Source organism: Aythya ferina (genome assembly GCF_964211825.1).
Source record: "Aythya ferina genome assembly, chromosome: 2".
In the NCBI taxonomy this organism is placed as follows: domain Eukaryota; kingdom Metazoa; phylum Chordata; class Aves; order Anseriformes; family Anatidae; genus Aythya; species Aythya ferina.
Window position 1 is genome coordinate 101,305,636 of NC_140297.1, and position 16,306 is coordinate 101,321,941.

General features: G+C 38.9%; 1 long non-coding RNA gene across 1 annotated transcript in view; it reads right to left on the minus strand.

The window, feature by feature from the left end:
- The window catches only part of LOC311432854, a 737,448-nt gene that overhangs the window by 277,215 nt on the left and 443,927 nt on the right, over nt 1–16,306 (minus strand). The window lies entirely within an intron of this gene.

Sequence of the window (16,306 nt, forward strand, 5' to 3'; positions counted from 1 at the left end):
AATAAACTACTTGTTTTACAATTTCTCTGGCCTTTCATATCTGTTACAAATGAATGAATGAGAGGAATTTCTGTTGTACTAATCCAGATTTCTGTTCGTAAGTTGCCAAATTGCCCTTAAGTAGAGGACTTGTGTTTCCCAGACTCTTTCTGGTTCTCTAGCACCCATATTGGCTCTACAGAATTCTTTATGCTTTTTTTTTTTTTTTTTTTTTCCACAGGAAATGTACATAATTGTGAAAAAAATGTCAGCATAAAGGGTCCTATAGACCCAAATTTGGTCTTGACCTTGGGATGCTCGATTTTTAAGACAAAGTAATATCTTAAATATACATTTAACAAAATAAAAATTTGAGATTATCTCTGTTTGATTCACTGCTTCTTTTGTATATATGGCTATATTTGATTGGAATAATATTTTCTCTTAGATCCTTTTTTTTTTTTTTTTTTTTTTCCTGAATTAAATCCACCTCTATTTCCATAGACTCTATAGGTCAAGCATTAAAATTTATCTTACCATGGATCTAGCATCAACATTTGACAGAACTGCTAATTGTTAGAAATTCTTTCTGTTTGAAGATTTTTCTCTCTATACTGCATTTAAAACATTAACATTTTGCTGTTCTCAAGCCTATTATCTGGTCCTACTAATACTTATCCAGAAGGACATGACCATTATTCTTGCAGTAGACCATAACAGCAGACTCCTTTGCATATTTAGTGCTGATGGACACTATATCTTCCTGTCTTAGAGGCTGTTAAGATGACAGGTAAAATATCAGTTATACTAGGAAAATTTGTACTTTTTGTTCAGTAAATACTAAGTACTGTTTGTTTTTGTTTGTTTGCTTGTTTGTTTGTTTTTCTCCTCCATTTGTGTTACACAGACTTCACATTCAGTATTATATCCATGTAGATCATGGGATGTTTTAATTAATTTATTTATGTATTTATTTTTGAAGGGATGGTATAAATCTCTGACTTCTGAGTCATGTTTCAGGAAACATATTTATAAGGAATGAGACCTTTGAATTCTTTAATATGATGCATAAAGCAAAGTTTAAAATGAGCGTGATCTCACTCAGAAATGCACTTTAATAAAGCGTACTAGTAAAATTATAATCCATTTGAGATTTCATTCAATAATACACATTATATAGTTATTCATCATGAAAAAAACACATTCCTGTCATTATAGTTAATTGTTTTCTTCAGGCTTTAAGAACAGGTTTAAAAAATCATTCTCTGAACTTCAGGGGTTGTAATGTTAACTTCTACACAAACTTCTCTTTTAAAGAGAGTTAAATTAGTTTTTTGTTTTGTTTTGTTTTTTTGTTGTTTTTTTCATTGAGGTATTTGTTTGTTAGCATTGATCATGAAATCATAGTTTTTGAAGACAATAAAAGTCTAATCAACAATCTATGCTTAAAAACATACTTGTTCCTCAAGATATCCAGCTTTCACTTGTGATTTTCATTCAAGTAAAATATACACCAAAGGTCACCTTTCTAACCACTGAATTAATCTGTAACCATAGAAACAGCAAAACTGACCACCGGGATATTCATCCTGACAGAAAGCTCACCTATTCTTCAGACAACAGGCTGTTTGATGTTTAGCATTTCATGTCCACAGGAAATACGACAAACTCTCAATGTTTTTTAAGTACAAGGGGAAAGTGGATGCATGTATCACCATGTGTTCACATTGTGATATATTTCTCTAATCACTGAGCTGAGTAAGGTTTATTGCCTTTTCATCTTTTCTCAATTGTTACTGAAGCACAACAATGCCAGTTTTGATTATGACAATTAATAACATGAATTATATTCAGAACTATCTCAGGTTGTGGTCAAAATTGAAAATGCGTACCTATTAAATAGTTTCTATGAATATGAACATTTTTCTCTTCAAATTCTACCAAATTTTCCCCACAGACATCTACTGAGGAATTCTTAAAGTGATATGTTTAATATTTAATAGCAAAAACAAACAAACAAACAAACAAAGAACATTTTGTGGTCTCCCATTTCAGTGAAAACTGGGCCTTGGTGGTTACGAAATGCAAAAGATAATGGCATCAAAGACTGACTTTGAAACAAAAAAACAAACAAACAAAAACAAACAAACAAACAAACAAAAACAACAACTGTTAATCTCTTTAGTAGATGAACTTCTAAAGAGATTCTAAAGAGATATGTTTTTCTGCCTTTTTTTTCCCCCTAATGCAAAAATGTTGTTATTCCAGCCTTACAGCATTTCAGAATATACTCTAAAAATAAATACACATCTAAATATTATCCCACTTAGAGTGTCAGAGTCAGGCAGCCAGGATTGCTCCCCAGTTTATAAAATTATTGTTGAAATTTTATACAATTCAGAAACTCAGCAAGTGCAAAAACTGGAAAAGCAAAGCAAACCAACCAACAAACAAAACAAAACAGCTTAATAAGCAGCTGTGTTTCTGGCTTCATATTGAGTTACCAAAAAAGCACTACAGCATGTCATGTAGTTTTACTCTGTGTCTTTATTTTCACAACAAGGTCAAAGTCATGCACCTGATTAAGAGGGGGAAAATGAAGTGTTCATTCGTGCTTGAAGCAAAGCTACAGAAAAACATATATTCATTTCCCATGGTTGCCAAAAAAAAAGATCATATGGAACTATTTCTCTGAAGTACAGATTTATATATGTGTATAGGTGTGTGTCTGTGTCTATAAATGTATACAAAAGGTTCATTTATTGCAATTAGATTAAAAACAAACAAACAAACAACAACCAAAAAAAAAAAAAAAAAAAAAAAACAAACAACAACAACAAAAAAAAAAGACAAAACACAACAACAAAAATTTCTATTGCCAAACAGGCAGGTACAGTCAGGTTGAATTTAAGTATAATAAGCTGGTTGTAGTAAGTGGGAAACTAACGTCTGGTTGTTCTTTGTGTGTGTTTTTTAAAGTGGATCTTTTTACAAAACCTTTTGGTTTGGGGTCAGAGGAAAAGAGTGGCACTGAAAAATAGGTATTTAGAAAAAAAGCTCCCAAAAGGTAAATGAACACAGAATAAATAATATAGATATTAGTCAAGAAGTGTTTTTTCAGCCTAGAACTATTGAGAATCCTGGAATTATCAGAACTACTACTATGAGATACAGTTGTTACAAAAGACTTCATTCCTGACATGAAGATATAAAAGTTGACTAGAATGCATTTATTTTATCCACATGGGAGGTATAAACTCTTACTGAAAGACAGACCATAATTTAAAATTAGTTTACCAAGATTAAAGAATAGTCTCTTGTATCAGAATGTATTCCTGAAAAATCTCTCTCCCCAGAGTACATTTCTGAGACACTTAATGAAAAAACAAAGCATGATATTAGTTTTCTAACTATGATCTCTGATATCATGTTTTCTGTTTTATTATTATCATTGTTGTTGTTGTGTTTTATTTATGCCAATTGAAGCCCTGTTCAGGGCCTCTCTGTACCTCCATGACAGACTTTGAAGCACAGAAAACTGCCCTCATAGGCAGTTACAGAATGCCATAACTCAGGATCTCTTTGCTTTGTTCTTTGTCTGTTATTTTTGTTTGTTTCTTGAGTAGGACCAAGGAAAAAGAGATCTAGAAATTATTTATTCAATGTTTTTATTACTGAAGTTATTAAGCAAAGAAACAAACAACCCTCTTGGTTTTCATCAAGTTAACAGTTTTAAAATGTACTGAAAGATAGAGCACAAGGTCAAAGACTAAATTCAGCTCACCAATTTTATACTGTATGACTGCAGGTCATAAAATCAGTCAGGAGACCACTAAAGCTAAAGAGAGTGAAAAAGTAAAAGCAATAAAACACATACAAGTGGGGTTGCTGTATAAGTACCTAAAAACCATTTAACTCAAAATAAACTTTGGTGGCTCGTAGTCATTATTTGAACTTTGAGAATGGGAAGACTGTGAAAGGTTCATTCTGGTAAAGGAACAGAAATCTCACAGAATGGTTTCATGGAATTAATAAACAGGAGAGCAGCCTGTTCAGCCTCTTCTGTTAAATAAAAAATCCTGATTGTCCTAACAACTTTTCCATCAAGGTGAAACACTTTGAATCTATAGGTCATGTGAGAAGCACATTAAATGGGTAGAATAAAATTTCAGAATGAAGACTGCAGGTTACTTCCAGGGTTATTTCTAATAAGAAGTTCATGAAAATTAAGAATAAACTGTAAGAGGCAGCTAAATTTCCTATTAAACATCACACATAGAATGAAACTCTTCATGTTCTTTTGCTCTTTATGTGAGAGAACAACTGGAATGCATGGAGCTCTGCCTAAGAGGTGGATGAAAAGTGAGTTGAGATCTCATGAGTAAGAATTAAAGGGCAGACTACCATGGCTGATATCGTTGTGGATGTTTGCTACAGGCCATATGATTAGGAAGAGGAGGTAGGATGAAGCGTTCTTCAGACAGCTGGAAGTAACCTCCCAGTCACAAGCCCTGTTTCTCATGGGGAACTTCAACCACCCTGAAAGCTATTGGGAAGACCACACAGATTGGCACGAACAATCCAGGAGGTTCCTGCAGTGCATTGATGACAACTTTTTGACACAGGTGATGGAGGAACCAACAAGGAGAGGTGTGCTGCTGGACCTTGTATTAATGAATGAGGAAGGACTAGTCAGAGATGTGAGGCTGGGGGGGCAGCCCTGGATGAAGTGACCGTGGTATGATGGAGTTCAGGATCCTGAGAGGAAGCAGGGCAGAAAGTAGAATTATGATCCTGGACTTCAGGAGAGCAAACTTTGTTCTCTTCAGGAATCTACTTAGAAGAATCCTACAGGTTCGGGCTGTAGAAGGAAGGGGGGTCCAAGACAGATGGTTAATATTTGAATATCACTTCCTCCAAGCTCAAGATCGGTGCATCCCTATGAGTAAGACGGCAAGCAAAGGGGGCAGGAGACCTGCATGGATGAGTGGGGACCTCCTAGTGAAGCTCAGACAGAAGAAGGAAGTTTACAGCAAGTGGAAAGAAGGACAGGCCACTTAGGAAGAATATAAGGACACTGTCAGAATATGCAGGGATGAGACAAGGAAGGCCAAGGCCCATTTGGAATTAATTCAGCAAAAAAAGAAAGACCAGGGAAAATGAAGACCCGCTGCTGAATGGGGTGGGTGCCTTGGTGATGAAGGATATGGAGAAGGCAGATTTGTTGAATGCCTTCTTTGCTTTCGTCTTTACTGCTAAGATAATCCCTTGGGAGTCTTAGACCTTGGAGACACGAGAGGAAGTCTGGAGAAAGGAAGACTTTCCCTTGGTCAATGAGGATCAGGTCAGGGATCATCTAAGCAAACTTGACATCCACAAATCCATGGGCCCTGATGGAATGCACTCATGGGTGCTGGCCAATGTTATGGCTATGCCACTCTCCATCATCTTTGAAAGTTCGTGGAGAACAGGAGAGGTACCTAAGGACTAGAAGAAAGCCTGTCACACCAGTCTTCAAAAAGGGCAAGAAGGAAGACCCAGGCAACTATAGGCCAGACAGCCTCACCTCCATCCCCAGAAAGGTGATGGAGCAGCTCATCCTAGAGGTCATCTCCAAGCATTTGGAGGATGAGAAGGCAATCAGGAGTAGTCAGCTTGGATTTACCAAGGAGAAAGCATGTTGTTGTGGTTTAACCCGGCCGGCAGCTAAACACCACACAGCCGTTCGCTCACCCTCCCCCCTCCCTCTCTGGGGTAGGGGAGAGAAATGGGAAAGTGAAGCCTGTGAGTTGAGATAAAGACAATTTATTAAGACAGGATAATTAATAATAACAATAATAATAATAATAATGTATACAAAACAAGTGGTGCACAGTGCAATTGCACACCACCCACTGACTGATGCCCAGCCTAACCCCAAGCAGTCCGGCCCTCCTCCCCCCAGCTAGCCACCCCTATATATTGTTTAGCATGATGTCAGATGGTATGGAATACCCCGTTTGGCTAATTTGGGTCAGCTGCTCTGGGTCTGTCCCCCCCAGCTCCTGCTGCACCTCCAGCCTACCTGTTGGAAGGACAGAGTGAGAAGCTGAAACGTCCTTGGCTTGGTGTAAGCACTGCTGTGCAACAATTAAAACATCAGCATGTTATCAGTACTCTTCTCAACCTAAGCCAAAACATAGCATTCTACCAGCTACTAGGAAGAAAATTAACTCTGTCCTAACTGAAACCAGGACACATGCTTAACCAATCTGATAGCCCTCTATGATGAGACGACTAGTTGGGTAGATGAGGGAAGAGCGGTGGATGTGGTCTACCTTGACTTCATCAGGGTAGACGCTTTTGATGCTGTCTCCCATAACATCCTGATAGACAAGCTCAGGAAGTGCAGCATAGATGACTAGACCATGAGGTGGACTGACAATTGGCTGGATGGCAGAGCTCAAAGCGTTGTGCTTAGTGGTGAAGTCTAGTTGGAGGTCTGTAGCTAGTGGTGTCCCCCAGAGGTCAGTACTGGGTCCAGTCTTTTTCAACTTACTCATCAATGACCTGGACGATGCAACAGTGTACCCTCAGAAAGTTTGCATGCTCAGAGGATTGGCTGATAACCCTGAAGGCTGTGCTGCCATTCAGAGGGACCTTGACAGGTTGGAGAGATGTGCCAAGAGGAACCTCATGAAGTTCAGCAAAGGCAAGTGCATGCTCCTGCACCTAGGGAGGAATAATCCCAAGCACTACCACAGTCTGGGGGCACACCTGCTGGAGTGCAACTTTGCAGAGAGAGACCTTGGAGTCCTGGTGGACAGCAGGATCACCATGAGTCAGAAATGTGCCCTTGTGGCCAAGAAGACCAATGGTATCCTGGGCTGCATTCAGAAGAGTGTTGCCAGCAGGTCAAAGGAGGTGATCCTCCCTCTCCACTCAGCCATGGTGAGGCCATACCTGGAGTATTGTGTCCACTTCTGGGCTCCCCAGTACAAAAGGGACATAGAACAGCTGGAGCAAGTTCAGAGGAGGGCTACAAAGAGGATTAGAGGAATGAAGCACCTGTCATATGAGGACAGGCTGAGAGAACTGGGCCTGTTTAGCCTGGAAAAGAGAAGACTGAGAAGACAGATTTATATGCATTAATGAGGTCTCCCCTCTGAGGGGAGGGGGTCAAGAGGATGGAACCAGACTCTTTTCAGCTGTGAACTCTCTTCAGAGCTCTCTTTTCACTCTTTTCTTGAGTATCGTGTTCAGTTTTGGGCCCCTCACAACAAGGACATCGAGGTGCTTGAGCGAGTCCAGAGAAGGGTGACAAAGCTGCTGAGGGGTCTGGAGAACAAGTCTTATGAGGAGCGGCTGAGGGAGCTGGGTTTGTTCAGCCTGGAGAAAAGGAGGCTCAAGGGCGACCTTATTGCTCTCTATAAGTACATTAAAGGAGGCTGTAGCGAGGTGGAGGTTGGTCTGTTCTCCCACATGCCTGGTGACAGGATGAGGGGGAATGGGCTAAAGTTGCACCAGGGGTGTTTTAGGTTGGATATTAGGAAGAACTTCTTTACTGAAAGGGTTGTGAGGCATTGGAATGGGCTGTCCAGGGAAGTGGTGGAGTCACCATCCCTGGAGGTCTTTAAAAGACGTTTAGATGTAGAGCTTAGGGATATGGTTTAGTGGAGGACTTGTTAGTGTTAGGTCAGAGGTTGAACTAGATGATCTTGGAGTTCTCTTCTAACTTTTCTGTGATTCTGTTATTCTGTGATTCAGCTGTGCCCAGTGAGAGGATGAGAGGCAATGGGTACAAACTGAAGCACAGGAAGTTCCATCTGGGTATGAAGGGGCACTTCTTTGCTCTGAGGGTGACAGAGCACTGGAACAGGTTGCTCAGAGAGGTTGTGGAGTCTCATTCTCTGGAGATATGCAAAACCCACCTGGATGCCTTCCTGTGCAATGTACTTTAGGTGATCCTGCTTGGCAGGGTGCTTGAACTAGGTGATCTTCAGAGGTCCCTTCCAACCTTGGCCATTCTGTGAAACCCTTCAAGCTTCACAAAATAAGGCATAGTCAAGAATTAACCAGCAGCATCTAAACTTGGCTGAGCAATTTACATTTCCAAAAAGGTTCATATAATCCCTTGCATTTAAGGTCAAGTTTAAGGCCTCACTGCTCCAGGAAGAATAACTTGTTACCTGACCATTCTTTGATATGCAAATAACTTTGACAACATTCCTCAAGAGGTCTGAAGTATTCCATGCTGAATTTCTGCTGGTTAGCAGGATTTAAGAGCTTTGTGAACATGTCTGAAATGTTTCCCCTATTATACGCTCACAGACACAGTATGAATTATCTTCATACTGTATGGTTAAAGACCATGCAGTTTATGGAGTGCTTTTCCACTCTAGCACTTGATTTTACAGTTTTTCAGAAATCATTCTTCCATGTGTGTGATTTTACAGATTAATAAATAAATAAATAAATAAAATAAAATAAATAAAGAATACAGGATCATTTTATTTTTCAGTGATGTTAATACATCACAAGACTCATCTGCTTATCTGTGTAAATAATTGCATTTTCATTGATAAAACTCTAGAAATCAAAGAAGCTAATGTGGTTAGTTCCTTTCTATCTGTCATGGGTTTGTGCCTCTGCAGCTGAGTTGTATGTATAATTGTATGACACGATTTGAATTCATGTCAGTGTGAAGTCAATCATAACAGCTTTAATCTATTTTAATTGTAGTTGAGATACTTGTGCAGAAAACCAGATATACATAGGGCTCAGTTTTGGAACAGTAATGAATGGTCATGGGTTAGTAATAATTTCTGAAGGCCTTTCAAAACAATCACAAATACATGTCCTAATTTTGTGAATGGTAAGGTACCTTTGTCATTTAGCTTTCTGAGCTGTGCTTATAAAGTTTTTTTCCAGTAAGTCAGGTTAATTCTGCCTGTGCTTCATGCCATGCAAATGTGTAGAAGTGTGGTAGTATACACTGATGGACTGGAGCTTATGCTTCCTGCCCCTCAGCATTGCTGCTAAGTCACAAACATTGCCATACAAGTAACTGGCTTCCAGGCACTTCAATGTATAGGCAGATCAAATTCAGATCTTCTTGGAGCATGACCAGGACTCAGTTGCACCTGTCTGTAAAAATATGTGAGTCTACCCATAGATACTGCTCTTTCCCTGTCATTCACTGACAATTTATGTCCATTCACTGCAGCTCTGCTTTCCTGACCACAGTCCAGGAAAAACCCTGCTTTCATCCCCTAATTTGTCTTCCAGTCTCACTATTCTCCTGGTCACTGTGCAAACTCCTTAACACAATCAATTTGTCTTTTTTAATATCCGTGTTTTAACTGGAGAATGGCCAATGAAGGCTATCCTCCAAGTTGTCTTCTCCAGCGTTGTGTTGTTTCATTCTCACAAAGGTCTTCAACTATACCTGACTTTTCTCAGTCCCTATTTAAGCTCTTTGGACAGTAAAATATGCTCTGATTGCAGAGATCCTTGAAAATATTATTTCCAAAATCTAGTGGATCTCTGTTATACTTGTGGTAATTGATATTTTTCAAAGCTATGTAAATTCATTTTTTTTCCTGTTTTCTGTTTTAAACAAAAAAGGCTTTTCTCTTTCAGTCTCTGTTTCAAGGCATGAACATACTAAACTATTTAAATGTATTAATATTAATAATCTATAAATATGGCAGACATAACATTTTCTTCATTTGATGCTGCTTTGTTCTTAATATGACTGAATTATTTCCATGGAAACACAAGAACTTTTCTCGAAATATAGAACTTTCATGGATAGTTTCAAATCATTAATGCTTAGTGAAATTGAATATTATGAAAAAAATGAATGCAAAAACCTCAATATACAAATGTGCAATAAAAAGTTATTTATTTTGTGTATACAATGGACCAAAACTTCTTACTATTATTATAGTTTGTATAACCATTCTTGTACTTTAAGCAAAATACTATTAAAGTTATGTTAGAATGCAAAATCCACATTTGGTAAATAGGCATGTGCACAAACACGCCTATTCATGTTCAGAGAAAAAAAAAATAAAAAAATAATAATAATTAAAAAAAAGAAATAGAAGATTATATCCCAGCTTCTCTAATAAAACTGTGGAGAACATAGTTTAATAATGTCTCATATTAATAATATTTAATACCTTTTCTGAGATGTATTATCCTCAACTATGAACTAAGCTCGAAATTAAAGCTAAAATTTCAAGTGTGAAGTAAATGAAGAGAATATATTGTAGATGTATTGGCTTCCACTCTCCCCTCCCACTAAAATGTGTGTGATCTCATTTGCAAAACTCTATCATTCTTCTTCATTTCTAATGAGTTTCCCAAAGTCTCCTTTAATAAGAATAACAGAGAATGCCAAAATAAGAAACCTTTAAATACAACTCCTGTTGTATTTAAATACAACAGCCTCAAATATAACTTGCTTGAGTGGAGATTCCTTAACTTCTCTTATTTACATCATACTGAATTGAATTTCCTTGTGTATATTTCGGCTATATATTTCAAGGAAGAGGTCAATGGCAAAAATATGCAAATGCCAGAAAACTTTGATATTATTTCAACAAGAATGAAAGCCTGAACTTAATTTCAATGACTTACAGCCCAGCTTTCCCAGTTGGGTTATAGTACCTCGTTAAAAATAAAGTTCATAATAATAAAATGCAATTCATTTAATCAAATGGAAACATTCATGCTTTGTAGCCTTTCATTTTAAAATTACTGATAAAACATGAAAAAGAATTTTGATTTCTCACCTTCTGCTTCTTCAAGCCATTATAAATGCAATTTATTGTTTGTTCACAACAGAAAGATTGGTTTCAGGCTTAGAAAATAAAGATCTTTGTTATGCAAATCATAAAATCAGACTTTACAAGTTATGTTGTTATTTTTACCTTATTATTGTATTGGATTTACGTGGCAAGGTTTTGCTAACAGGTGGCATCTGTGAGAAGAATCCAGAACCTTCTACATCTTAGATAAGGGCCATCTCCAAAGCCCAGAGACAAGGCAATAGCAAACTTGTTTGCACCTCTATGAGAGCAGGTTTAAGAAAGGGTTAAACAAACTGCTGCACAACAGCATCTGGGAGAGAAAGGAGTAAGAACCAGCCCTGAAGACCCCAAGGTCAGTGCAGAAGGAGGACAGGAGGTGCTCCGCGTGCCAGAGCAGAAGTTCCCCTGTGGAGAAGCCCCTGATGGAGCAGGCTGTTCCCCTGCAGCCCATGGGTCCCACGTGGAGCAGATCTCCACGCTGCAGCCCGTGGAGGAGCCCCTGGTGGAGCAGGTAGATGTGGCCTAGGGGAGGTTGCAGCCCATGGAGAGTCCCCACAGGAGCAGGCTCTGGGCCGGAGCTGCAGCCCATGGAGAAGAGCCCATGCAGGAGCAGGAGCTCTGGGGGAAACTGGCACCTGTGGGGGAGCAGTTTGCTCCTGACCGATGGACCCCATAATACAGAACCATGTTGGAACAGTTCTTGAAGAGCTGCTGCCTGTGGGCAGCCCCCGCAGGATCAGTTCAGGACAGATGGCATCCTGTGGGAAGGACTCCACATGGAGCAGGGCAGAGAGTGACTGTGAAGGAGCAGCAGAGGTACTACAGACTGGTTGCAACCCCCATTCCCTTGCTCCACTGTGCTGTTTAGTGGGAGGAGGTGGAAGAGGGTGGATGGGGGGAGGTGTTTGTATTTTCTTTTATTTGTTTCTCACTTCTCTAACTTGTTAGTAATTGGTAATATATTTCTCTAATTTCCCTATGCTGAGTCTGCTTCCCTAATTTCTCAAATCTTCCTACGCTGAGTCTGTTTTGCCCATGACAATAATTGGTGACTGATCTCCTTGTCCTTATCTCAACCCTCGAGCCCTTTTCCTCACGTTTCGTTCCCCCTTTTCCATTTGAGGAAGGGTAGTGAAAGAACAATTGTGGTGGAGCTCAGCTACCCAGCTGGATAAAACCACCACACTTATACAGAGGTTTTGGGGATAAGGTAATATATCCAAATAAGATTTTATATATTCCACTGAGGAAAGGCAGGAAAAGGCTAAGAAATTAGAGCCAAAACTACTAGTGCAGACTGCAGTGCATTAAGTGGGTACAACCATTATAGTTTTGATACCTTTGACTATGGAGTGCCATTTTTGTTAATATATACCAGTCTGTGAAATGTTCCCTGCTATAACTGTTATCTACCTCTACACTTTAAAAAAAGTACCCAAACCGAAGAGAAAGGTAATGATTTAATTTCTAGAGTATTCTGATTCAAGAATCACTGCTTAGTCTCCCTTGTTTGGTATAAAATAGACATTATCCATGCACAGAGCAGTACCTTGCCTTATTTAGGCTGTTTGCAGATGAGGCTGGTGTCTGCTGAAGTTTTCTGAACCATTTATTAATTGTTACTAATATTGGTGCCCCAAACTTTCACAGCCATGTAACAACAGAATAATCTTTCCTTGCCTACAGTATACACAGCTAGTATGAAGGCAAGGAGAAGCACAGGAATATTGTGCCAAGTAGTATGTCTATAGAGGAGAAGATTGCAGCCCTTTGATGCTGTGGGAAAGGCTTGTTATGCATTGTGTGGGGCTTGATACAACCTCAGAGACATCACTGCCCATTTTCATAGCCCCACATTGTATTGTATATGTGTAACCTCTCTGCAAAAGTTGTGAGGACATGTATTAAGACTTATACACATAAGCAGATTCCTACTGATACCACTGATCCACCACAGATGTGACGAAGCTTGGTATTATTTAGGTCTCATCTGCTGGAAGTGAAGCTGAATGACTCTTGTAGTAATCGGGAATGCTGTTTGGGTGACACAGCATGACTTGTTAAATTGTGGTAGCTTCAGTGCATATCTCCGCTTTAAGATCCTGGTCCCTTTACAAAGGCAAGAAAAAATTAGGCAGAAACTTGAGAAGACACAAGTATATACACAATAAAAAACAGTAAATCTGCTGAATTTGAGACTACCTTAGACCAACACCCTAAAAATTTTTTTCATAATTACTTTTAACACGCTCAAAGACTACCTTCTGTGCATGTTCTATGATATTATATGGTTTCCCCGTCTCTCAGGTGGTGTACTTGGTGTCAGCTGTAGGTTTAAATCTAAACAATAATGATAAATATTGCACATTTCCAGTCTGCAAAACAATAAATGTCAGTTGCACTCAGACTGTAACTCAAGACAATTAACTGGAAGACAAAAAATTGCTTTTTCTTTCCCCTGCTGCCAGAGCTGTAAACTCTTTGCCAAATTACCTTTATTTAACTTCCCTACTGATTAGTTTGACTCACATTAATTTTAAAAAATATCTCCACTACAACTTACTAGGCTATAAAAATATCCCTTTTCCTAGCATTAAGCCATTGTGTTTATTAACTTTATTTCCATCTTGATGATTTAAAAAAAAATAAAAATTTGAAATTCCAATAGAAATATTTTCTTCTACTTAATAATCTTCTCGTAAAAATCTCCCTCCATCCTAGATTTAAAAAAGTTACACTAACAAAGGAAGAAAGTGTTTCACTTTGCTGATTTGAAATCTGAGCTAAGTTTGTTATTTCTTCATAAGATTTTATCAGTCTTTTCTGATTGTATAAAGGAATACAAAATTTGTTTCCTGTTTGATCCGTTTTATGTATGGTGTTCCAAATTAGTCATAAACAAATACAAAGAGGTAATGGAATAAAGTTTTGTTTTGTTTTGTGTGTGCATCTTTGTATAAAACTAAGAATCAGTACTTTGGAAAAAACAAAGAAAGAAAGTGAAGAAAAAATAAATCATAAACCCTGATAAAGGAATAGGACAGAGAAACAAATTATTCAGCTTTGTCACTCAAAAGATTCTATAAAGGCACAGATGTACAGAAACAAGAGTTTCAAAATGGCTTTCTATAGTGGAACAGGAAGAAATCAGATGGAACTTTGGAACTGGAGAATCACTTGGAACTCCTTGGAACTGGAGAAATCAGCTAAAAACAGTGGGCTTATTGTCTTGGATCCTAGTCTAAAATACAGGCTGGTGGCTTTGAGTGTAATACACAGCCAAGCTGAAGTCAGAGAAAGGGAAAAAATGTTGAATAAACTGGGGAAAGAGTGGAGATGACCATTGGGTCACTGGTTAGTATGGTAATGCACCATTTAATATCTTGCTTTACTGATCTGTAAAACCGGACACTCTCTTCTTTACAATAATGATAACATGATGTTTACACAGCTGTTCACTTTATTATTATTATTTATTTTTTTAAGCTATTTTGCTTAGCCAAAAAACAATACAGTAACAGAGTCAACCTCTTGTTTTTCCATGGTTTTCTTCATCTCAAGAGACAATGCATTTTTCTTTTAATATCAAGATAAGCAGCACCTAGGAATAAAGTACAACACGTTTCTCTGTCCTTTAAAGATGATTTGAGTGGTTTCATTATCCTTATCTACAACTTATCAAACCTGACTTGTAAATAGCAGTGTACTTCATCAACAACAGCAAAGATTGCATAAATAACAGAGTTATGAGTCTAAAATGATAATTACCACAATCTAATGAATCACATAAATCATTTATAATGAACAGAAATAAACAATGACTCGGAAAAGAACACATTAAAAACTGAGGGTGTTTTGTTTTGTTTTGTTTTTCGGTAGCAATGAGTAGTTTAATTTATATGGTGTGTACATAGTACAACTGGAATTCTATCAGTGAAGTAATTGGTAGTTAATCTAAAGGGATAAACTTTAGCTGAGACCAAACTGAAAAATGACAATTAAAAACATCATTAAACTTAGAACATTACTTTAAAATTTTAGTAAATGACCAATATAGTTGTAAAGAAAATAATGTATTGAAGAGATCATTTACCAAACACCTCTGATTCCCCTACCAAATAAAATAAAATAAAATAATGTTCAAAAATGTAAAATGGATACTATTTAAATAAAAAATTTCTTGTTGACCCATGGCAATAAAAATAATTAAAATGGCATTTTCATTGCCTACAGTTTCAATTAGGTTTATTGGGGGGATATGACCTGGTTATGATTCTTGTTGAAAGAAATTTTGGATTGGGGCCATTATATGGCATAATAATCATGATTCAGAGAAGCATGTGTCTTCTTCAGTGAGGTAAAAAGAAGGTGGACAAGGACCTAGAGCTCCAACAGAGCTATAGAATAGCCAATTGACTGCATTTCAAATATATATATTTGTAATGTTTTTTTGAGAAACCAGTTTCAATGTATGTGAAAAGATGACTGGACTTCCAAACCATTTACAATATTTAGAAGGAAACACTAAAGCAGCAGAGTATTTTTTACTTATGTATCTTGAAGAATTATAAAAATATGAATAACATTGCCAAGGCAATTGGCTCTGGGGCAGACATGTTCTGCAGTGGAGCAGGGGGTCGTGGCATGCAAGGGGTTTTCTGAGTCAGCTGAGGGAGCCACTGGGATCCAGCAGCCCTTGTGAGGGTGGCTGACAAGGAGAAGGACCTCCTTGTGAGGGTGACACCACCTTGTGAGGGTGGCTGACGAGCCAGAAACACCCCCACACCTCTGTCATACAAAGACAGCCCCAGGCGACCAGGAGCGCAGTGAACAGGGCAGGCAAACAGGGCATGGCAGTTTGCACAGCAGTGTGTGCAGGCAGGGCAAGCAGGCAGGGTGGAGGATCCCTTGCCACTTGGGATACCAGCTCACCTACCGGCTATCTCCCAGAAGGCAAACCCAGCCATGGTCAGCACCAGGCGGCAAGCACTCGCCAAAGCACTCTCCAAAAGGACTGTGGCAATCCAGACCATGTGCCTGCCCAAAGACGTGGCCGTTCCCTGGTTGTAGAGAGTGCCTGAGCCTGTTGTTTCCAATGGTGGGTGGCAGAGATACTGCCTGCATGAGGTGTGCGAAGGAGGAGGATATGATCAGTCTGGTGGCAGAGCACAAGGAGGCAGTGGAAAGATTAAGTACTATCAGGGAATGTGAGCAGGAGTTAGGCTGGTGGAGCAACACCCTGCCATGCCTGACAGAAAGGTGCTGGGGTGGCACCCCCCAGATAGTGGTGGACCCCCTTCCCTGTCGCTGTCAGGCAGAGGGACGGGTTCTGAGAGATGGAGAGGAATGGAAACATCTCCGTGTTGCAGGCAAGCCCTTCCCTACCTGCCTAGCCTCCCCAGCTGCCTTTACACAACAGGTTTGAGGTCTGGAGTTTGAGGGACAAGTTGATGAGGATATGGGGGAAGGTCCACACAAGAGGTTTTCTAGGGCAAGGATGTCAACTCCACGCCTCAAGTCTTCCTCCA